General features: G+C 43.3%; 1 protein-coding gene across 4 annotated transcripts in view; it reads right to left on the minus strand.

Annotated features, from left to right (window-relative positions):
* Positions 1-24,820, minus strand: part of FAM49B (family with sequence similarity 49 member B) — a 424,918-nt gene that overhangs the window by 262,899 nt on the left and 137,199 nt on the right. The window contains exon 1 of one of the 4 annotated variants that reach the window (XM_029592027.1): positions 5,550-5,724. The exons of 1 other annotated variant lie outside the window; for it this stretch is intronic. The gene's annotated coding sequence lies outside the window, so the exon portion shown is untranslated. Of the gene's footprint in view, positions 1-5,549; positions 5,725-24,820 lie in introns of those variants that run through there. 2 more of the 4 variants (XM_029592026.1, XM_029592023.1) reach the window with 2 other exon arrangements.

Here is a 24,820-nt window from a genome sequence, read left to right on the forward strand (position 1 = left end):
CTGTACACTGCCATGCAGATGACCCAGGTTCATTTCCAGGGCTTGCTTTTTAGTCCAGCCAAGGATGGAGCTGCTGTGAAAGCAGAAAAGAAGCTACAGCCATTGCTCATTGGTGACACTAACTGAAAGTAGTACCAGATTATAGAGGGAATGACACTCTAGCTCACAGCCAAGGACCTTCATCACACTGCAATGATGAGACTAAAAAAAAAAAAAAAAGGAGGGGAAAATGGGCTGACCCAGTGCAAAGGAATCTGGATCCTCCCAGAGATGCTGCAGAGGCAGCGCTTGCAGACCTTAAGAAAAGAGAAACAGTCATCATGCAATCACAACCCCTAGTGCAGAGGATGTTGCTACAGTGATGGAAGGAGATATAAAATAGGGGAACTGCAAATGAGGGCCTATGGCACCAAATCCCCACTCTGGTTTCAACTGAGCTGGAAGCCCAAAGGAGCAGGAAGAAACTGATAAGCAAAAACTATATATACATTTTAAAAGATATACTGTATTCAATCCAATCTCCCAATACAGGATTTTTAGAACAAATAAAAATATCAATACCTCACTATAACTCAAGTCTGACTTGGGCATTATTTAGATGTTAAATCACAGTAGTCAGGTCCAAATAAAGAAGAAATGACGCTCACAAATATACACTTGATAGCAAAAATATAACAATGTTGGTAAAATAAGTTTGTTACACTACAAGGAAAAAGCACAATTAACTGTATTTGTTTAAGAATTCCTGCTTCAGCTGACCTGACAATAAATTTGTTCCACCACACCTGAACCTCTTTAGGTTTTGAGGCATTTAAAGTTCTCATCCCTCACAACTTTTCGTTTTTAAACTGCCAATCATAGAACATAAAAAATTGCTATGCTGGGTAAGACTAAGGGTCCCATCCAGCCCAGCATCCTATTTCCAACAGAGGCCAAACCAGGCCACAAGAACCTGGCAAGTACAATATAAGCAAGACCCAGTCACCTTGGTTATTAAATGATCCTTATCTTCAGAGTCTAGTTCTCACTGGTTCAGGTTCAAATCATTTGAATCAACTAAAGTATAAGCCATAATTAATTTGGCTTTACAGGTTGCCTTTCATCCAACAGAATAGATGGCAGATAACGACCAACTGGCTCATTCAGTCTGTCCAGCTGTATTCCTCTGGTTCTCTTCGAATTTGGAAAGATGAGCATATAAATTCACATACTTAGACCAACAGTAGCTCTCTCCCATGTCTTTTACGCAATACCAATCACTGCCATATATATCTGTCCCACCTACTAGTGCCTTGCTCAGGCCTTCACCATTCTGCTGGTAGATTACTACAGGCCTTTTATCTTTCTCTTTGGAACTTAGAAGTGCCATATTTAATCCAAAACTCAGCCCCCTCCCATGTCTTGCAACACACGTTAGTTTTGGGAACTGTTTGAATTATTATAAATGAAGCTGTTGTCAATCTATGGTCAGTAACATAAGGGCTGCAATCATGGTTGTTCTATGCAGGCTACTTAGGTCTTCTTGAAAGTGAAGACTATCTCTTAACAATAAATGCACACCTCTCAGATGGAAAGTAATTTTAATATCTAAGTTATAATGATGTTAAATCTTACATGAATCATAATTAAAACAAACAATCATCCAATACATTCATGAGATAAATTAATCTTTAAGACTAGAAACCTGTGGCTTATAAAATTCCTTTTAATTAGCACAGCATTTTAAAAGCTTGATCATAAGTTTATATACCCTTTGTAGAATTTGTAACGTGTTGCATTTTAAGAAAATGAGTGATAAAAAATTCAGATGTTTTGTCTTAAGTGTTTCAAATTAAACTATTATGCATCACAGCACAATCACAAAAGAAAAAAAAAACAAGAGGAAATAAAATGGTTCTGATTAAAAGTTTGCACACCTTTGAATGTTTGGGCTAATAATATACACTCAAGTTGACACACAGTTTGAGATGGCAATGAAGAGTAGGTATCCACGCCTGTGCCTTCTTTGATTGTAATCAGTGTCTGTGTATAAACAGACAATGAGTTTCTTAGCTCTAGAGAAAATCTTGTGCATGTAATCCAGGGCTGCCCTGACTTTCGTGATTACTGAAGCAAGAGGAAAACAAAACAACTGTCAAAGGATCTGCAGGCAAAAGTAGTTCAACTTTATAAGTCAGGAAAAGGATATAAAAAGATGGCCGAAGATTTGAAAATGTCAATATGTACTGTTCAAACTCTGATCAAGAATTGGAAAGTTATGGGTTCTGTTAATACCAAGCCATGGTCAAGTAGACCAAGAAAGATTTCAGACAGCTGGCAAGAAACTGTGTCAGCATGCAGAGAAAAACCCACAAGCAGCTTCTACTGAAATACAGGCTTCTTTGAAACAAAGCAGTTGTGGGTGTTTCAGCATTTACATTAAGGAGAGATACTTGAACAAAAATTGGTTGCATGGTAGAGTTGCCAGAAAACAAAACAAAAATTAAAAAACATTGCTGCACCAACGCCATAAAAAAGCCTGCTTACAATAAGCCAAACAGCACCTAGAAAAGCCTCAAAACTTCTGGAACAAAATTTAGAGAGATAAGACAAGCTGAAATTTATGGTCACAACAATAAATGCTATGTTTAGAGAGGCGCCAACAAGGCCTATGAAAAGAAGCACACCATCCCTACCGTAAAGCAGAGTTAGATCTCTGCGGTTTTGGGGGGGAGCTATAGTAGCACAGGGAATTTAGTCAAAATTGATGACAGAATGAACGTATCTTATCATAAAATATTGGAGGAGAATTTACATTCATCAGCCAAGAAGCTGGACTTTCCAACATGACAATGATCCAAAACACAAGGTCAATCTACCCTTCAGTGGCTGCAGCAGAAGAAAGTGGCCATCACAGTCTCCTGAGCCAAACATGCAACTTATGCTAGACAACCAAAAGGAGGCTTTTTTGCCAAGAGAAATGGGCAGCTTTACTACATGAGAAAATAAAAGGCTTCATTCACAATTATCACAACAGATACAAAAAGGGGCAATACAGGATATTAAGAACTAAGGGTATGCAAACTTTTGAACAGAACCATTACTTCTTTTATGGCTATGATTTGTTTAATCTTGGTGCTATTCTGTGATGCTTAATTTGTAATATTAAAAATAGTAATTTTGCAAACTCTGCAAGGGATATGCAAACAAACAAGCCTCCATATAGAGATCAACAAGTATTTCCTAGTTCTCTATCAAAGTGCTATAGGAAATCATAAAAAAACTAGGTATTCAGTTCTAGCTTGAAAAAAAGTAATTGAACAAGAACATTTGGTAGAAATATTTATAATAAAATTTCCCATTTTGTTTTAATGCATAATTTAACCTTTATATGAAACAACCATATTACTAGCTAAACAGTGCAGAAACTGGAGACTTAGTTTTTGGGTCCTTGTCAGGTTCTTATGGCCTGGATTGGCCACTGTTGGAAACAGAATGCTGGACTTGATGGACCTTTGGTCTGACCCAGTATGACATGTTCTTATGTTGTTAACAAAAGACTAACATATATAAAATATGAAACTAATGCAAAAAGAAAGAAAGAAAGAAAGAAAAAATAACTACATACAGTTGGCCAAGGGCAGAGTTTCCCAACCTTTCCAAGATAAACGTACAACTAATTTTAGAACAAGGTGTGGAGCAAGCAGAATGATTCAGATAACTTTACTTTGTGTTGACAAAGAGTTAGGGAAGCACTGAAGACTCCACAAGTCTCTCTTCCACATTTTAAAAAACAAAGGAAGAGGGGAACCGAGACCACACATGAACCACTCACAATGGAAAGTCTCCCTCTATAAAAGTGCAGAAGGGAAAAGGTGTGGTGCCGACAGCTAGCTCAGTTAGTTACCTTGACTGCCAGAGCTGGTCCCAACACGCAAAAGTGAATCACATCCAGTGCTTGGTGCATGCTCTCCCTATCACACTTAGCCTGGAGATAGGACAGAGGTTGGAAGGACTCAAAGTAGGAGGCTCAAGAGGGGGCAGAGGAGATGATGCAGTGTTTAATGAGTGTGCAGCACAAAGCAGAGTCCAACTATCTGTGCCCTACACGCTATCCATAAATTAGCAGGCTCAGGCTGTAGCTAAGCAGAGACATGCATGATTACACATGCTCTCAAAAGGACCTCCTACAAAAGAGCCACTGATGGTGCCTCTTGTTGCTTGTAAGGTGCTGAGAGCATAGCATCAGCAGTGGTGACTTTTCCATAGCACATCTGATCGGGTCTGAAGGCACACTCCAAACACCAGCCTAGGACAAGTCTTCAACAAACAGGAGGGCTAGAATCATCAGTTTTATATTGAAAAAGAGAAAAGCACAAACTAGGGCTGCGAAGTTAGGGGAGACAAGTTTGGAGGGGGGGCAAGGGCCAGACAATCCATCTAAAAATAGGTGGCAAACTGTTCTTGATCCCAACACACATGAACCTCATTTCCAAACCTAACTTGCCATTTAGTATGATATTTCAACACTGAATCAGCACCAATATACAAAACCTTTCATTTACATGTCAAATATATGTATTTTTTTCATTTCTGAACACAATCAGGTAGAATGTAAGATTAAGCTAAAAAAAAAGTGTTTCCAATTAAATACATTTTTTTAAACCCCAGTCCTGGTCCAATTTCAAGACAAAAGAAACCAAAACTGTAAAGATCCTCCCCACCCATCAATAAAACGGCCCTGTGTTACTTTGCGCCACTGATTATAATCGCCAGAACTGTATCGCAAAGAATGCCCAACACATCTTTACATTATACACTCAGAATCGCTGCGTACTAAACAGAAATAACTATCCTCTTACACGGGAGGGCAGGCATTTAAATCCGATTCGTTCATTCAGAGCCTGCCCAGCGTTTTCATGCACCACAGCAAGCTATCGGCAAGGCAAAAATAAAAATAAAACGGTACATTTATCCTACAGATGTATACCAGCAGCAGCACTGCGCAGGGAAGCCTATTTCTCCGCTTACGTAGTAAAGCGAAAAGCCTCAGTAGGAAAGATACATTTCAAGGGTACGAGATTCCCCTTTCCTGCTGTACAGCTCCATCTACCTACGCTTCATTCTAACACAGAGCCAGCGTCTGCACCGCTCTTCCGAGCCTGTGAAAATAATAAAAAAAAAAATCTTATTTCAAGGTCACACAGCAAGCCGACGGCCCTGACACTGTACAGGATTTTTTGTTACTTCAAAAAAAAAAAAAATGAAAGGCGGTCGTGGGAAGCATGAGAGAGAGAGAGAGAGAGAGATGGCATAAGCCGATTCCCACCCCCAGCGGAAATGAAAACGCACAGGTTGAATTTATGGGGATGAGTCGAAGCAGAGAGTGGTAACTAGTAAACTGTAAACACAAAATAAATATTTAAACATCCTTGTTAAGGAAAGAAAGGGACGGGAGTGGGAGAATCACCTGCCAGAAACGAGCTGAACTGTAGTGGTGGCGGCGGCAGCAGCCCGGCCAGCAACCCTACTCCCTCCCCCCCGCAGCAGCAGCAGCAGCAGCAGCTTACCTCGCTGGACACCCCAGGGGGCTTTGCAAGCGAACGAGTCACAGCTGCATGGCGCGCTCCTTCCTGCCTCCCGCAGCTCTCGGCGCCTCCGCCACAGGAAAAGAGCCGCCAGGGGACGGCGAGTCCGCAGCGGTAGCTCCAGGCCCCGCCAGTCACAGCCGCCGGCTTCACTCGCACGCGCGCACTCGGCCCCGCCCCGCGGCCTCCGAGGTGTGCGGCGGGGTGGGTAGGCGGAGCAAGCGAGCACTGACAGCCGGCTGGAGGGCGGGGGCAAGAAACGACGTCAGACGGCAGCTGCAGCGCGCGCAGAGAACGCAGTGTTGCTCCCGAGGCTGCTGCGGCAACGCGAGTCCGTCGCGCTGGGAGAGACGGAAAAGAAATGGCCGTTGCTGCGTCACCGGTTCTGCCGCTAAGACCGCCATTTTGGGACTGGCAGAAACTAGGTCGGTTTCCATAGAACTGTTGATAAGCGCGGAGATCAGGAAATATAATACGAGGTGCAACATTTCGGCACACCATTCCTATTTTATTATGGTAGGTTTTTACTTTTTCATTTTTAACCATTTGCTGAAATACATTAGCTAGAGCTATAACAATTGTCATGAGGTTAACGGTTTCTGATTTAAGAGAGTTAAGACTATAGCCACTGACGGATTTGGGAGCCAAGGCAGACTTTTCCTTTACGGCCCCCCCCCCCCCCCCCCCCTCCCCAAAAAAAAAAATTAAATCCCTAAACAGTGATACAATATTTCAAAACAGCAGCCCATAACACTCAATTGAAACTAAGAAGGATTTTAAAAGTCTTCCACTCTCCGTCTCTGTTATCCTACCATTGTGGTAGACTAAGGGCTCACATATTGCTGCTTGCCTTATAATAAAAAATATAAATTTGAAAAAGGCTGAATAGGATAATATTCATTAGAAATGCTTGTACACTTTTAAAAATTTCCTAAACATCAATACAATATTTCAAAACAGCAGATAGATAACACCCACTAATTAAAACTAATCAAAATCCAAAAAATCAATCTCAGAGCAGCTGAAAGACAATGGCGAAAACACCCCACTCCCGCTACTAAAACCATCTCCTACCAACTTATGCATGCATATAGGAACGCTATTCAAAAAACAAAAAAAGAATACTATGCCAAGAAAATTCACCACCTACAATTTAACCCTAAGGCCCTATTTACCTTAATCTCAAATATTACCAAACCCAATTTGACATTACCTCAGGAACCCCCACACAATTACGCTGCAATGAAATAGCCCTGTTCTTTAAGAATAAAGTCTCCAACATCACTGCTAAATTCGCCCCAAATACCAACAATATAACCCTCCCCACTCCACACTCTTTTGAACCTTCCTCAACTCTGGAAATAGAGAACATCTTAAAAAAGATGAGACCGTCCTCCCATCCCTCTGAAACTATTCCCACTAAACTCCTACTCTCTATTCCTAAGACCATAGCTACTTCACTCTCCAAAATTGTGAACTGCTCACTTGAACAAGGCCTGGTCCCCAACTCCCTAAAACAAGCTGTTGTCAAGCCTATCCTAAAAAAACCCTCCCTTGATCCCACCAACCTATCTAACCTCCGTCCCATCTCCAATCTCCCTTTCCTTTCCAAAGTCCTGGAGAAACTAGTAAACTCCCGCCTTTCTGACTACCTTGAACAATTCAACATCCTCCCACCAACACAATATGGTTTCCGCAAACATCTCAGTACGGAAACCCTACTCCTCTCCCCAACTGATACCCTTATCAAAGGAATCGACGCTGGCAACTCCTATCTCATTGCTATGCTTGATATTTCTGCCGCTTTTGACTCCGTCAATCATAACATCCTTTTCAACACTCTCATCAGTATTGGAATCTCCGGCACTGCTCTATTATTTTATTTATTTATAACTTTTTTTATACCGAAGTTCAGGTAACAGAATTACTTATCACTCCGGTTTACATTATAACAAGTAGAAAACAATGACAACATATGTCTTACAATGAACAAGGGAGTAAACAACTTGGATAACATAACATAACTAGGAACAGTAGCAGTATGCACTATTAGAGCGAGACTAAGCGCATAGGGAGGGAGGTTTGCTAATGGGGGGGAGGGGGAAGGAAGGTTGTTCGTGGAGGGGGGGAGGAGGGAGAAATTTCTTATTGATGAGTAAAAACATGAGCATAGGTTCTGGATGTCAACAGTATGAAAACAGTCTATGGGAGCTGTGGAAGACTAAGTAAGTTAAGGGAATGCTTGACCGAATAGCCATGTCTTGAGTCTTTTTTTGAACGTGTTGGGGCAATGTATCAGCCTTAGCTCCGGAGGAAGCAGATTCCACTGTTTGGGGCCTGCTGTGGATAGAGCTCTTTTACTTAAAGATGTTTTCATGGGAGGTGCATGTAGAGTTCCTCTTTGTGCTAATCTTAGTATTATGGATTAAATCATACCTCCAAAACCGTAGTTACACAGTCCTCACTGACAACATTGAATCCTCACCTTGGTGTCCCCCAAGGATCCTCCCTTTCTTCCACCCTATTTAACATTTATATGCTCCCTCTCACCAACCTTCTTTCCAACCTTGGTGTTACACACTTCATCTATGCAGATGATGTGCAAATCCTCATACCTTTCACAAATTCCATTCTCACCGCACTCCAAAACTGGGACACCGTTCTTGCCTCCATTAACCAGCTCCTCACTGACATGCACTTATCCCCCAACCCCCATAAAACTGAACTCCTTCTCATCTCCTCCAAACATTTGTCAATACCCATACCCTCTACCCTCTCTTCTACCACTTTCCCATCCAACACACGAAACCTGGGTGTTATACTTGATAACCAACTCACCTTCAAACCTTACATCGAATCTATCCTCAGCAGCTGCTATTTCAAACTGCAAACCCTTTTAAAAAACTCAAACCCCTTCTTTATTTCTCTGATTTCAGTACTGTACTCCAATCTATCCTATTTTCGAAAATAGATTACTGCAATGCTCTCCTCCTTGGCCTCCCTGCCACTTACATCAAACCTTTACAACTTCTTCAGAACGCCACTGCACGTATCCTCACAAATGTCAATAAGAAAGACCACATCACTCCCACCCTCATTGATCTCCACTGGCTTCCTATACAATCACGCATCATATACAAAACTCTTACCCTCATTCACAAAAGCATCACCAACGAACATTACAACTGCTTAAACCCACCGTTCCTCCCTCGCACCTCCACAAGACCAACTCGGTCCTCCCTACATGGAACTCTATGTTCTCCCTCTATAAAATCAACTAGACTTATCTCCACAACAAACAGAGCCCTTTCTCTTGCCGGCCCCACCCTCTGGAACTCCATGCCTCTTGACCTACGCACTGAAACCTCCACACCCAATTTCAAAAAGAAACTCAAAACTTGGCTCTTCCTTCAAGCCTTCCCCCCTTCACCCTCGCTTGCTAACCCCTCTCCCTCTGTGACCTACCTCTAACCTTTGCCTTTCACTAGCCCCCCTTTTCTCGACTTCTTTCCCCCAAACAAGAACCAGCAATAACAATGAATGTATCGTTGAACCCTGTACATAACTTATCCTTTTGTTATTGTTACTCATTCCCCTCTCCCAACTTATGTTACACCCAGTTGAATCCCTCAACTAATTTATCTAGTTTTTGCTTTGTTACTGTGTTTTACTGTTCTTTGTTCCTTGTAAAGGCAATGCCTATATATACCTTGGTTTTAAGTTACCTGTAAACTGACACGATGTGCAAACGGTTGTCAGTATATAAAACCGTTTAAATAAATCAAAATAAAATAAATAAATAAATAATGATTTTTAAAAATTCACCCAGTCTCCATCCCTGTCACACAGTGGTGGGGTGGGGGTAAATACAAACACACTATTCTCCCTCTATCTCACATACACACTTGGTGCCAGAGGGAGCTCATGGATGGGAGAGGGAAAGATAGACAGACACACCTTCTCTGTCTCCCACCCCCCAAACACACACTCTCATAGACATGTACCCTCTCTGCAGACACTTGCTCAGGGCCAGCAGCACCACGGGGCCTCTGCTTGCGCGGGAACTCAATTTTGCTAGTTGCAGTGTGGGAGCCACACCAGCACATCACTTCTGCACTCAGCCTCAGGACCTTTCTATATACTGACAGCAATAGTCCCCCTGCCCCTGTTGTGGCAGAGGGTGGACCAACTCGGTATACCACTGACTATTTAGCAAGTACAGCCAATAAAGGGTTCTGAATCAGCAAGACAAAATTGAACTAGAGAGCCTGCTCCTGGCAGGGCTGATGTTTTTTTACCTCTATAAACTACCTTTAAACAGAAGGGATTTAAATGTTTCTCAGAAGAGTCACAATCATTTTTTTGTGGAGGTATAGATAATTTTACCCAATTTCAATAAGGCTTGCAAGGGAGCTGGTTTTGAGAAGCAGATATCAGTCTTTGCTTTCATTGCGGATTGTGATTTTTTTCATAGAAAGGAAAAATGTACACATACCATAATCCTAGAACTTCAGAAACTAGATATAGCTAAAAGTAACTGCAGAACTCAGGTAAGGTAGCAAGTTCTGTTTCAGCGCTGGAGTTTGCATTTTAATGCATTGAAAAATCCACATAAGAGTTCTGAACTGGCCCAACAACAAAGAAAACTCATTTTATGAAGACTAAGGTACTCCTCCCCATATAACTGTACAAAGCACAGAGGCAGGAAAGCCTTGCAAAATAAGAGAACCTGAGAAAAGGAGCTGGCTTGGTGATCAATTAAAAACGTACAGGAACAAAGGAAATATGCCTCTCACAACAAAATTGTTAGATGTATACAGGAGCCAAGAAATGTGATATTTATAATTACATTTTCAAAACACACTCAAGGGAGAATATGAAATGTAGACATCGCTACATCAAATTTTTCACCATAACATTGGTTTTCCGTGGTGGAAAACAGAGTGATCTGGCCCTTTTTCTCAATTCTTCCTTAAATAATGCATATACATAGAAATAAAACTTAGTACAGGTCCAGGGCTGTTATTCATAAAAAAACACTGCAAAAGAAAATCATTTTGCCTACCTTCACCATATATAACTTGTAACAGGATTCATAATTATGCAGGTACTCAGAACTAAGGAATATGAAGAAGACAAAGCCATAAGGTACAGCCTCACTTCGTTGGCAGGGGCAGATGAAATATCACGCACGGTAAAACAGGCGCTGGTAACGCGCACACAAGCACTGAGCATCCGAAGATATATTGGGAGCTACCCTGCTAAAAAAAGATGCGCTAGGGAGAAATTGTGCATACCTAGCACTCAAAAGCATCAGGCGCCCAAGGAGGGGTGGATGTGCGTCTATAAGGAAAAACAGGCTCTCAAAACAAGCATCCATTTTATCCCACCGCGGATAGTTTACATGCACAATATACACGCAGCAAAACTGGCCTGGAGCAAGTAGATTGTGTGTGGATATTGTGCTGCCTGAAATTTATTTTTTTTAAATCAAGCCCTTACATTTTTCCTTAAATTTTAATCGCTGCAAGCAGTAGCTTAGTATTGCAATGATACTAATTAAGAGGAACCACAGAGAACAGTATTTTTTGTTTTTTCTTGTGCCCTTGACTTGCTATATGACTTAACGCTAGCCCATAGCTGGCATTAAATATGCCAGGTTAAAAAGGGTGTGTTAGGCGACCTGCAAATTTCTGCATTGCAGGGTAATAGCTAATAGCCTCATCTACATGGAATTTACATGTGATGAGCATTATTAGCTTCGTGTTTGTTTGGGCATTTTTTTGACGTACTAATAATCCCCTTATTGCCATCAGGTATTACTCTAGTGAATCCAACAGAAGGTAAACCTGTGTGCTAGGTTGGGTGCACTTTATTGCATCAGCCCCTCACTTTCGGGCTGATACAGTAAAAGTCGCGGGAGAGCCAGCAACTGCCCTCTCTCCCGACACGCACACAGGCCAGTGTCCTGGGCGCGCGATTCAGTATCGGACCATATGCAAATTAAGGCCCGCGGTAAAAGGAGGCGCTAGGGACACTAATGCGCCCCTAGTGCCTCCTTTTTGACAGAAGCGGCAGCTGTCAGCGGGTTTGACAGCTGATGCTCAAATTTTACCAGTGTCTGTTCTAGAACCCGCTGACAGCCACGGGTTCGGAAAACGGATGCCGGCAAAATTGAGCGTCCGACTTCCAACCCATGGGCAGATTTTTAATTTTTTCTTTTTAATTTTTTTTTTTTTTGGGGGGCCTCCGACAATATCGCTATCTGCTTTTCTGTACACTTTCCCAGTGCTGGCCGAAATTAACGCCTGCCTTTCGCTGCACATTTTACTTTCTGTATCGCACGGGAATGACTAATAGACCCATCAACATGCATTTGCATGTTGCGGGCGCTATTAGTTTTGGGGGGGTTGGCCACGCGTTTTCCACGCGCTATTACCCCTTACTGTATAAAGGGTAAAAATAGCGCGTCAAAAACGCGCAGCCAAACGGGGGCTAACAGTGCGCTCAGCCAGAGCACACTTTACTGCATCGGCCCGTTTGGTATCTCTTCCCTCAGTGCTTTCTTGAAATCTGATACTATTTTATCTCCCTTAACTCTGTTGGGCAGTCACCACTTATTTCCTTTGAAATATCACGCATGCACAGTAGTCTTCCTCCCTTTCCCCTCAGCCTACGATCCCCTCCAAGGAATTAAATGCATAGAAGGTGAGCCTCTTCCAACAGAAAAGAAGCTGTGGAATGAGGGGATCGTAGGCTGAGGGGGAAAGGGAGTGGGGTAACCACCTTCACATTTTTTTTTCCACAAGTTTTGTTTTGCTTTTTAAACAAAGGGATGGAGCAGGATGGCTTATTGTTCAGTCACCGTTTTTACAGATTAAATAAAAGGTGGTCTTAAGGGACCACCAAACACTTCACTCCTGCCACCACCCAATCCCCATCCCACACCTTAGGGCTCTGCTCCAGTAATGGTATTTGCAGAGTGAACTAAGTGCTGGGACTAGGTCAGCACCTGAGCCAAAATCTCCATAACCCAAAGGGGCTATGGCCTGTGAGCATAGATTGCATCCTTGCTGGAGGGGAGATGTAATAGTAGCAGCAATAAGAGGAAACAAAAGGATTCAGAGGCCTAGTGTGGGATTGATGGGAGGAAGAGGGGACAGGACCCCCCCCCCCACCCCCCAACTTTGTTCCCCTCAGGCACAGGTTTGCGTGGATGTCTGGAAGCCACTACCTTTTTTGTGAAAACAGTAGCAGTACAAAGAAGAATCCAGCTATAAGTTGTATTATTTGAGGCTAGACAAAAAAAGGAGTAGTCAGGGACTTGTTTTTGCAACTTTTAGAACTGGAACAATTGTGTATTGCTCCAGTTCAAAAGGGATTATGGGTAACAAGAACCTACTTCACCAGTCTCTACAAATTACAATGTAACTGAGACTAATACTTTACCACTTTCCCAGTTTTTAAAATGTGGGTCTGGAGGAATAGCCAACTAAATAAATGGAGGTGAGAAAGTTTGAGAAAATAAGAGTAAGAAGGGTAAAGAGGTAGTGAAAGAACATGAAGGGAAGGACGGCATAGAGGAACATGAAGAGATTATAGAAATGATAAAGGAAAAGGTTCTCCCCCCTCCTTTCCATTCTATCTTTTCTAACAGCAGAAACATTTGCAAAATAGATATTGAAATATGCAGTTAAATTATATATTGTATATACTTTAACAATTAATAATTGATAAACTGTATGCTTTACTGTTTTTAGCTCTGTCTGTAGCACCAATATTGTATTTAGCTAGTTCATTTTTCAGCATACTGACTAGGACAGGGAAGCCTTCGTTATACTTAGTTTCTTCTTCTGGCCCTTGCTCTCCTTGACAAACCCTCCAATTTTCCTCAAATCAGCAGTGTAAAGTTGGGCTGTCCGTCTTAGAGGCGTTGCGCTGTTGATATGACATGGCATTTCTCCCCCAAATTTTTCACACCCCAACTGAACAAACACTAAGTACTAACCAACATATGAACATGGACTTTTTCATATGATTTATATATTTATCTGTGCCTACTGATTATCACACGTATCATACTTTCCTATTTCTCAATTTACAACAGAAAACCTCACTTGCCAGCAATCTCCACTCAAGGTCATCTCATTTGGATCTTTCTTCCTCTCTTTTCACCTCTATTTTTGTTCCCTTTCTGCCCATCTTTCCCAGTTTCCTTTACTAGCTTACCTTCTTCTCTTTGTACATTTCATTCTTTCATCAGTCTATTCCATCTGTGCATCTTTTCTATGTCCCTTCCCCCTATCATGCCTCTTTTTTTCTGAGTCCTCCTTACCATGCCCCTCAGATCTCACACACACGGCCCTGGAGCTCATCTGCAATATCCTGGTGCTGGTGTATTAGCCTTCCTTCCTGCCCTCTCTCCCCTCCCCCATTTCTTTTCATATCTTCTTCCTCCTCCCTCTGCAGCTTTTCCAGGTATGTAGGCGTTTGGCAACACATACAGAGAAGGCACCCAACAAGACAATGAAATCTTTGATACTGCAGAGGATCTGACCTGGTCTGCCCTGGCCTTTCTAAATAGGAACAGAAATCATACCAAACCACCACAGAGCAGTGCCAGTCAGCATAGCAAGTTAAATCATATATAGAAACAATAGCAGAAAAGGACCAATAGTTAATCCAGTCTGCCTAGCAAGCTTCCCATTGTAGTATCTGCCGGGCAGGATACCTCCATATATTAGTGCTGCTTGACATGCTCTGCTTATGGACTTGGCTGTAGATGCAGTCTTGTGTTTTTTTCCTTAATGTCCGCGCATCAGTGCCCAGATCATAAAAAAAAGTCATGGCTCATTTTGGTTATCTCTCCAAATTCCTCTCTCCTTCTCCCCCTACACTTTCAATTCAGAGAATGATGTTGCAGTTGCATCAAAAGCATCAAGGCTTATTGGTTAAGAGTAGTAATCCATGCCTTCTGTTAAGTATAGTAACTGCTGTTCTGTACAGGTTACCCTCATGCTTATCAGTTTCCCCAGACCATAAAAGTCAGGGCCCTTGATGGTTGATGTCTGAATCCAATTCCCCTTTTCCCCTGCCATTGAAGCAGAGAACAATGTTGGAGTTGCATCAAAAGTATTAAGCCTTATTGATTAAGGGTAATAACTGCTGCACCAGCAAGTTACTCCCATCCATACTTTGTTTCCTTTAGGACTTGGCTGTAGAAGCAGTCCTGTGCTTTTTCCTTTATGTCTGCATATCAGAATCCCAGACCATGCAAGTTGGGGCCATCAGTTTTGCAGTTGCATTAAAAGCCTCAACTCATGTTGGTTAAGGGTAGTAATCTCCTTGCTTTCTGCTAAGGGTAGTAACTTCCACACCAGAAAGTTACCCCCTTGCACACTTATCTCATGTCCACAATGTTTATCCCATGCTCCTTTGAATTTTGACTGCTTTCTTCTTCACTACCTTCTCCGGAAGGGCATTCCAGGCCTCCAGCAGCCAATTGTTCTCCATGATGAAATATTTCCTGATGTTGGTTCTGTCATCTCCCCTGGAGTTTCATTTTGTGACCTCCTAGTTCTATTGTTTTCTTTCCAATGGAAACCGTTCGAAGTTCGAGCATCATTAAAACCTTTTAAGTATCTGGTCTGTATCATAACCCTCCTGCACCTCCTTTCTTCCACATTTATTTAGAGGTTTTATATACAGTCATTCAAAGTGAAAAATCACTAGATCACAGTTTACAGCATCAACATTCACAATTATTAGTGACTAGACACAGGGGACAACACATACTGAATGCTCATTGAGGTATGGTACTCGGGTGGTAAAGTCTTTATATAGCATCTATTTCATAACTTTTTTTTTTCTTATTCAGATCCTTCAGCCTCTCCTCTTAGGTCTTCTGATACAGACCCTACACCATTTTGGTTGCCTTTCTCTGGACTGCCTCCATCCTGGCCTGTCTCTATTCTTTTTGAGAGACTAGTTTCAGCATCGAACACAATCAAGAGGAAGTATGCTGAATGTTGGCATTGTCTTCTATGCCATATAGTGTAGGGCCACAGGCAGGTAAGCAAAGAAGAACATTTTAAATTTTCCCCCTAACCTTTTGGTGTTTTGTTGTATTCATCCTATTCCTCCTTTTCTATCTCCATTCTATTTAATTCCTTTTCTTTTCCAACTGCTTTCATTCCTTCCTTTCATAAATAAGCCTCTTCTTGAGGCCTTCTCTCCTTTTTCTTCATTTTTACACAGTAACATAACAGCAGATAAAGACCAAAATATTTCCATCTAGTCCACACAGCAAGGAGTTTAGGGTTGTAACTTGTTTGCCTTCTCTCGGCTGTGCCCCCATTCCCTTTCATCCCTGTCTCAAGCCCAGCTTGTCCATAGCTCCCAAAAGTACTACTTTACTAATGAATGAAATAAAAGAGAAAAAAAAATAATGACTGTGCCAAAATAGACTTGGCCAGGATTTTATGCCCACACTGGTTTGAATTAAAAAAAAAAAAAAACACACAAAAAAAAAATACAGGAAACTGCTGCCTCAGGAGCTCTTAGTGCTTTCTGCCATGGACCAATCTATTACACAAGAACAAGAATTAAAATTGTCTTATGAATTTCAACAAATTATAAACAAAAACATGTAGAGATAGACAAATAAAATAAATAATTGCAGGAAAGCAAAACAATCTCACATGGTCTATCAGCCCATGAAATGAGGGGAAAACCATTCTAATTGAAAGGGGAAAAAATTAAGAATAATTACCATTACTAAGAACTGAAAAAGACCCTCTATTCTGTATAATGCCTCAAGTGATAAGACAGGATGAGGAACCAGGATACAGAACATAAAAGGAAATCTGAGGCACCTTTGCAGTAAGAAAAGCAGTTGAGAAAAAAAAAAGTTTACCCCTGAAATGTAACCACATATCTACACAGAAAAAGCCAGAATAGTGCACCAAAACTAGTTACAGCAGGTCTTAATATTAGAAAATCGCTTCCTTTGCTTTAGCAACATCAGGAAAAATACTTTTAAACCAAGAAAGGGAACTTCCCAATTCTGGAAAAAATGTAATAAAATCCCTTCTAGAATCAAGAGCAAGAGTAACAGTAAGGGTAGACTGCTTAACCCATTCTCTGAGGATTTTTCTAAAGACAAATGAGTCACCTGTTGAAATTTGAGGGTAAACTTCTTCCTGCACAAACCTTTGAAGAGAAGACATAATAAACTTTTGAAACAGGTGGTAAATTTTCAGGTATTATCAAAATTTCAAGAAGATATTTACGAAACATTTCCATTGGAAAGATGAATTTCTTCATGGGAAAATTTATAATAAGAATGTTGCACTGGCGCAGCAACATTTTCTAGATTCTCAAGTTTATTTTGTGACATTTAGAAACCAAAGTTAAGTGATCCTTGTATAGTGATTTCCTGAGAATCCAATTCTTCCATCATCTGAGATAAAATAAACTTGATCTTTTGTAGTATGCAAGGTCTTAGATAGACCCTGTTGTTGTGATACAAACTGACCCAATTGTAAAGATAGATTTGTAATAGTATCCCATATGGCATCCAAGGTAATATTAGGGGGCTTAGCAAGGCAAAGAAATACCTCCAACTGCTGAACGCCACATGGAGTGGTCCTGGAACCCAACTCCTCCATCTGATCCTTCCCTACTGCCAGTCCAATCAGCATTGTCAAAGCTGTAGCTCTACTGAAGAAGTTCCTCCATTGCTGGAAAGCCGGGGTCCCAGACAGGGAGGACAATGTAACTCCACAGTAAGAGATTTCCGAAATAGAGAGCAACATTTGTGATTATTCAACCAGGAAGGGGATCCAATGACTGCTCAGCTGAGGTTAGTTAAGGGTTAACATGCCATCCATAGGGCCCACTGGTACAGATGTGCTTTACCTCTTGCCTATAAGATTGCAGAGGAGGTGGAGAGGCTCGCTGCACTGATGTCAGGTGTGTTGAGATATGGGAGGGTCTTTGCTTTTGTCTTCCCCAGCATCGGATATGAGTGGGGAGTGTCTTTCACGGTCTGTTGCATCAAATGCATCATAGAAGGCTTCGGCGCAGAGTGCGTTGATGGTTTGGAGCTCCGCTTCGATGCTTTCAGTATCGACGCACTCCCCTTGTGCATCGATCGACATTCTGAGTCATTTTTGTGCTGCACCGGCAGTGGTGTGTCAGCCATATGTTGGACTCCAGCTGGAGTTGGCGCCACTGACGCAGGTGGATCAGCGCATGATATGGGCTCGAACATAAGGCTTGAATGGTAGAAATGTAGGCTCAGGAGGGTCCGAAGGTATGCCTGTAGAGGATCCAGGAGATGGTGGTGAGGAAGATAGTGGGTCCTTTGTGGGAGGGGGACTTGGTGAGCTGCTTATATCGTGGCTGCAGTGGGTCCTCTGGCTCCCCCTGTGAGGAGGGGCCAGGAGAAGATGTGACACTACCTGCAGAAAGGCTTGAGGAGGAACATTGAGGCTGGATGGACACTATAATGTAGAAAAAAGCCTGCAGGATTCCAGTAATCTGTGACAGACTGCAAAGCAACAGTATGAAGTGACTGGATCCTGGAAGTGGAATCCCTGGTCCTTTCAGTGGGGGTGGGGGCTGCGTCTTGCCTGCCGAAGGGGAATCCGGCAGTCTGAATGATCACGGGGTCTGTCCCAATGAGCCATGCCATGTGTCCTCATCTGACCATATTGAAACCAGTGATCTCTTCTGTTGTCGGGAGAGCTCCCGATCTGCCGAAGCTGACTTCTACTGTGGATTCTGATTTCACCCCGGTTTCCCTCAACCTTTGGTTTGGAAATGGACAGTCTTCTCACTGTCTGCCTCTACCCTTGGATTGACTCCAGATTCACTCTGCTCGCTACCTGCCCTGACCACTATCCATACCTGAACTCTCTCCAACCGCTCTTTTGAGAGCCCTTCTAAGCCTTGCCGGCCCCTGGACCCCAGTGGCTTAACCCACAGGAAATGGGGTTGGAGCAAGTGAAGCTGGAGTGTCTGCCAGCTGTCAGTGTGGGCCTAGTGGGTTCGCCTACTAGGTAGCTCCAATCATGCCACTGCCTAGGGGCTCCCAACTATGACACTGAGTGAGGGAGGTGGGCAGAAGTGAAAAAAGAAAGAAGCACATTCTGTGCTGGAGATCTGTTTGCTTTCTGATGTTGGGCGCTGAAGGACAACGGCGCCCAGCTTGTTGTGTTGATTTATCTGTTCTGTTTGAAAAAGCAATAAAAATTGTTAAACATAAAGAAAGAAGCACAAAGATTTCTTAGCGTCCAGTCAGATGAATCCAGAATAAGTGGGTTATGCACCTCTACCAGCAGATGGAGACGGAGCAAGCTGATGTCACAGCATATATATACCCCTGCAGTGACATCAGCCTGCAAGTATTCTCAGTCTCCAGCAGATGGTGGACATGCATCTCCCTACTGGGGATTGCTTAAATTTAAAAAAGGAGAAATAAGGAAAATAAGTTTACCTCGCTCCCCTGTGGTGATAACAAAAGTTCCCTCCCCCAGTTGAGAATTCCTGAGGTGATTTCCGTGATCCCTCAGATGAGGGTCTTGGTAGCTGTTTTCAGCCGGTGTGGACTTAGCTGTTAAAAACAGTGAAAGGCGCAGTGGGTGCTGGAAGCAGAGTGTGGTGGTGATGGCAAATGCCCTCTCCACTGCAGCCAGAGACCATCTCTGTACTCAGCCAGGTAAGTCTGTTCAGACGTTCGACCCGCTACATGGGAGGTCGAGGGACATGGGCAGTCTGGCAGGTTGAGCAGCCTTTGTAGGCTAGGCCCCGCTCTGAGGCTTTCGCTCTGTACCACATGGTAGGCCTCAATGGCGTTTTGCGCCAGTTCAGTGTGTGCATCTAACTGTGCATCCAAATTGTGCATCCAGTTTTTGGATGCTTAGGCAAGCCTAATAGTTTGTGCATCCAAGTTAAGTGGTGCCTTAAGTGGCCATCTGCTTACCTATGTGCACGAGTTGTGAATAATTAAGCGCACAGCAATTCTCTGTGCCTATCCTAGGGACGCCTAGGTTGGATGCCTAGAATTTTTAGACATCTTAAAAAAACAAACAAATCAGCTAGACACATGCTTCCAGCCACCATTCAGCACATTACAGGCCTAATGGTGCCTATATCTAAAAAAAAAACCTAAGCGCCTTTCTCTCTGCAGCGCCTGTCATATTCAGGCATCTCAACCAGGAGCGTACACTAACTTGTGCCAGTGCTGTTTAGAGGCTCAGGGAGAAATCACTTCCTCTCATTTCACCAAGTCTGGCTCTTCCCAGCTGGATTTAGGTCTAGGTAAAGACCTTTCAGGTGGGACGCCTGATTTTGGAACTCCCCTTACTGGTTCTTCAGCAGGGGAAGGCAGTTCATCAAGTATGCCTCAGATACTTCATGGGCTGGATATTTCTATATTTTCCTGGGTAGAATTTTTCCAGGGATTGTAATCCTTTCTTCAGGTACAGTCCTCAGCCCCCTCCAATGCTCCCAGGGGAGAATCACAGGTGCAGACCTTGCCTGGACCTTCTGGTAAGCGCCAGAATACTCCTAGGAGCAGCAGCAGGACTACCCAATAGAGATCTGGATGGCACGGATGATGATCCTGATTCTAAAGCTGTTGAAATTCCTCCAGGATTAGAACCTTATAGGACTATGCTGTGGTTCTTCCATAGAGATGAACTGCTGGCTTTGATTTCCCAGACCTTGAAATTGCTGGGAGAACCTGGAGCAGATTCCATGTCTGAGCCAAAGAAGAATCCCATTTTGGTTTCTCTGCTTAAAGCTTCTTGCTTGTTCCCTGGATAGAGGCCATTCAAGAACAGATTGATTTTGAGTGGGGCCCCAGAGGCTAATTTCAAAGGAAGTTGGGTTTTGGAAGGCCTGTACCCTCTGGATCCGGTGATGAGAGAGCATTTATGTTTTCGGAAGTCTCCAAGCAGATGTCTATCTCATGGAGGGAGGAGTGACCTTGAAGGATGTACACAATAGGAGGATTGAAACTATCCTTAAGCAGGCATTTGAAGCAGTGGCAATGATTTTGCAAATAGCTTCTTGTTGTTCACTGGTGGCTCGCTCTTGCTTGCTTCTCTCAAGAGGCTGATGACTCTGAGGTGAATTGCAGGGCAGTTATGGAACCAACAGTAGCCTTCACAGCAGATGCAGGCTGCGATTTGGTCTGCACCTCAGCCAGAAGGGCTTCAATAATAGCAGCCAGGCATCTGAGAAATTGAAAGGCCGAGGCGACCTCAGATGCCAACCTCACAAAACTGCCCTTTAAAGGCTCGCTCTTTTTTGGGAGTAAGTTGGAGAAACTGGCCAGCAAGTGGGGCAAATCACTGGTTCCTTGATTACCAGAGGATAAGAAGCAGACACCACACTCCTTTAGCATGAGATGGCATGCTAGGGGATCCAAGTGTTTGACCCTATAGAGGAGTAACCTTTCAGAAGACTCTACCTTTTGGTAGATCTCTATCCTTTAGTCCCAGACATCCCAGAAGGGGCACGGGTTTGGGTAGTGGATCCTCCCAATGAAGGTTTGATGAACCACACCTGGGAGCAGGAGATAGAAGAGAGAAAGGAATCCTCCCTATCAGAGCTGGGTCAAGATCACATCAGATCCTCAGGCCCCTTAGGTCCTGGAGGTGATACGAGAAGGATATGTGCAGGAGTTTTGCAGTATTCCTCAGGACAGGTTCATGGTCTCTCCCTGCCACTCCCCGCAGAAGCAGCAGGCAGTGGAGGATACATAGGCAAAGCTCCTCAGTCTGAGGCCTGCAATTCCAGTGCCCATGTCTCAAGAAAATACAGGGCAATATTAAATTTATTTTGCTTGGCCAAGAAAGAGGGGTCCTTTCGTCCCATCCTGGATCTGAAGGGTGTCAAGTCATCTGTGGGTTACGCATTTTCGAATGGAGACCTTGCGCTTGACGATAATGGCCATACAGTTGAGGGAATTTGACCTCTTTGGACCTGTCTGAAGCCTACCTTCACATTCCCATTCAAATAGAGCTTCAATGCTTTCTGCTGTTCTCAATTCTGGGACGCCATTATCAGTTTTGGGCACTGCCTTTTGGTCTCCCCACCGCTCCCAGGACCTTTTCCAAAGTAATGGTGGTAGTTGCAGCAATATTGCGAGAGGATGGGATCCTAGGACATCCATATTTGGACGGGTGGCTGGTTCAGGCCAAGTCACTGGAGGAGAGCCGTCTGGTGACCTGCAAGGTGATCTCCCTATGCAGGAGCTCGGCTGGGTTGTGAACCTAGTCAAGACCTAATCTACACCCCTCCTGGACTCCTTGAAAGTAACGCTTCCCCCCCTCATTGAATTCTTCATAAAAAACCTAGACCTTGATCCGCCTACCATCTTACTCGGCGACTTCAACCTCCATGTAGACATCTGCCCACAATCACCCTCATGCGAAGCGTTCATCGCCTCCCTTGACTCTATGGGATTTAAACAAATCACAAACCACCCCACCCATAAAGCTGGCAATACACGAGATCTAATCTTTACAAATTCTAACATCACCACTGAAACCCCATCCTGCTCCCCAGTCCCCTGGTCTGATCACTCCCTTATAAACACCACCCTAGCTATAAAGAAAACATCATCTACCACACCTCCCCACAACCCCTTCTTCCAATTCCATAAAACCTGCTCCAGAGATGACCTCATCTCTGCCTGCTCCGACATTACCCACAAAACTGACTTATCAAATTCTGAAGCTGCACTTTCCTCCTGGTTCGATGCCACTAACAACATCACCAACAAAACCTGCCCTCTTACCACTAAAACAATAAACCCATCCCACAACCACAAAAAAACCATGGTCCTCCACTGAATTAAAAAAACTAAAAAATGACCTACAAAATAAAGAAAGACAATGGCGTAAACACCCGTCTCCCACACTACGCACCTCGTACAACACCTCCATTCATGCCTATAGGATCTCCATCACAAAAACAAAACAAAACATGACTTCTATTCCCTTAAAATACATGACGTCCAATACAATGCCAAGGCCCTATTCTCCATTATAACCGACCTCACTAAAACCTCCCCTTCACACACATCTGACTCAGACTCCAGAAGCAAGTGCAACGACCTTGCCCTTTTCTTCCATAACAAAATCTCCACTCTCACAGCTAACTTTCCCCCTGATACCTCCAACACAAATTTCCTCCCCACCACCATGACTACCAGTCTCCACTCCTTTGAAACTACCTCTTCATCCCAAATAGAAACACTACTAAAAAAAAAATCAAACCCTCCACCCACCCATCTGACACCATTCCAACCAAACTCCTACTAACTATTCCCAACATAATAGCAAAACCCCTGTCCAAAATAATCAATTGCTCCCTCACACAAGGTTGCGTCCCTTCCATCCTAAAACAAGCAGTTGTGAAACTCAACCTCGACCACACTGACCTTTCCAATTTTAGACCCATCTCAAACCTGCCTTTTTGAGCCAAAATCACAGAAAAATTAGTCAATCTCCACCTCTCTGAATACCTAGACAACCACAAAATACTGTCACCATCGCAATTTGGCTTCCGTAAATTCTACAGCACGGAAACCCTTCTGATATCACTTACTGACACCATATTTAAAGGTATAGATAATGGTCACTCCTACCTCCTAGCAATGCTAGACATCTCATCTGCCTTTGATACCATCAACCACAAAATACTATTAAAATTACTCGCTGACATCGGCATAACTGGAACAGCACCACTCTGGCTTAAATCCTACCTTGAAAACAGACATTTCAAGGTCAATCAGAGAAATAACGAATCCAATCCCATTATATTAAACTGTGGTGTTCCTCAAGGCTTCGCATTATCCTCTATCCTCTAACATCTACATGTTACCACTCTGCAAACTCCTATCAAACCTAGGCATCACCCATTACTTATACGTGGATGACATCCAAATTCTCATCCCCCATTACTGACTCCCTAACTAAGACCCTTAAGACATGGGACAACTGCCTCACCTCAATCAAACACCTCCTCACAAACATGAACCTAGCGCTAATCCTCGTCATATCTCCCAATGCGCCCCCCCCCCCCCCCCATTTCTCACACAAATGCCAACGCTTCGTCCCCCATACCCTTCGCAATACAAGCACGAAACCTAGGCCTTACATTCGACAACCATCTGAACTTAAAAGCTTTCATCAAATCCACGTTAAAAGATTGCTATTTCAAACTCCAAGTATTAAAGAAATTAAGACCCCTCCTACATGTCTGTTCTATAGACCATCATCTTCTCCAAAATTGACTATTGCAACACCCTCCTCTTAGGCCTCCCAGCCTCCACCATCAAACCCTCTTAGGCCTCCCAGCCTCCATCATCAAACCCCTACAATTGCTACAAAATGCTACAGCCAGAATACTCACCACCACACGAAAGAGAGACCACATCACCCCCGTTCTAAAAGATCTACACTGGCTCCCTATCTCTTCGAGAATTCAATACAAAATCCTATCCCTTATTCACAAGACACTATTCAATGAAGACATACACTGGCTACACTATTCTCTCTGCTTCCATACATCCAACAGACCTACCATACCAAGGAACTATCCATACACCTTCCCCCAAACTCACACACCTCTCCTCAACAAGAGATCGAACATTCTCGATAGCAGGACCATGAATCTGGAACGCCATGCCTCCCGATCTCCACTTAGAACCATCCACATGTCAGAAAGCTCTGTTGTTAAAGCTGGTATTTAGCAATCTGTAGTTATTTAGAGTAGTTGTGGGTGGATCCTTGGACCAGTGGCAGGTGATCATGCCCTCGGGGAAATCCCGAGAGGGACCACTGGTCAGGCTTAGTATAGGAGACAGACACACACTAGTTCTTTTATTAGACAATATGGTAAACCACCAGAGGTGGCTGTAGTGAGCTGGAAGCGCCCGGCTGGGCTGTAGTACCTCAGGTATTGGAACAGCGATCCCAGGGTGGCTGAGCTGTAGAGAAACTAAGACAGTGAGTAGGCAGTATATGCAGAATTCTGGAACAAGTCCTTGATGGTAACATTCATACAATAGTCTCTTAAGGCAGCCCAGGAGATGGTATGCATTAGGCCCTCGAGGACCCAGGGAAAAACTCTGAGAGACAGATGGAACTCACAGTGTTGTAAGCAGCGATGACTTCTTAGCAGAAGTGGTATTCAGGAGCAAGTCTGGGAAGTGGACCCTCGAGGAGCGAGTA

Source organism: Rhinatrema bivittatum, chromosome 2, assembly GCF_901001135.1.
Source record: "Rhinatrema bivittatum chromosome 2, aRhiBiv1.1, whole genome shotgun sequence".
NCBI classification, from domain to species: Eukaryota; Metazoa; Chordata; class Amphibia; order Gymnophiona; family Rhinatrematidae; genus Rhinatrema; species Rhinatrema bivittatum.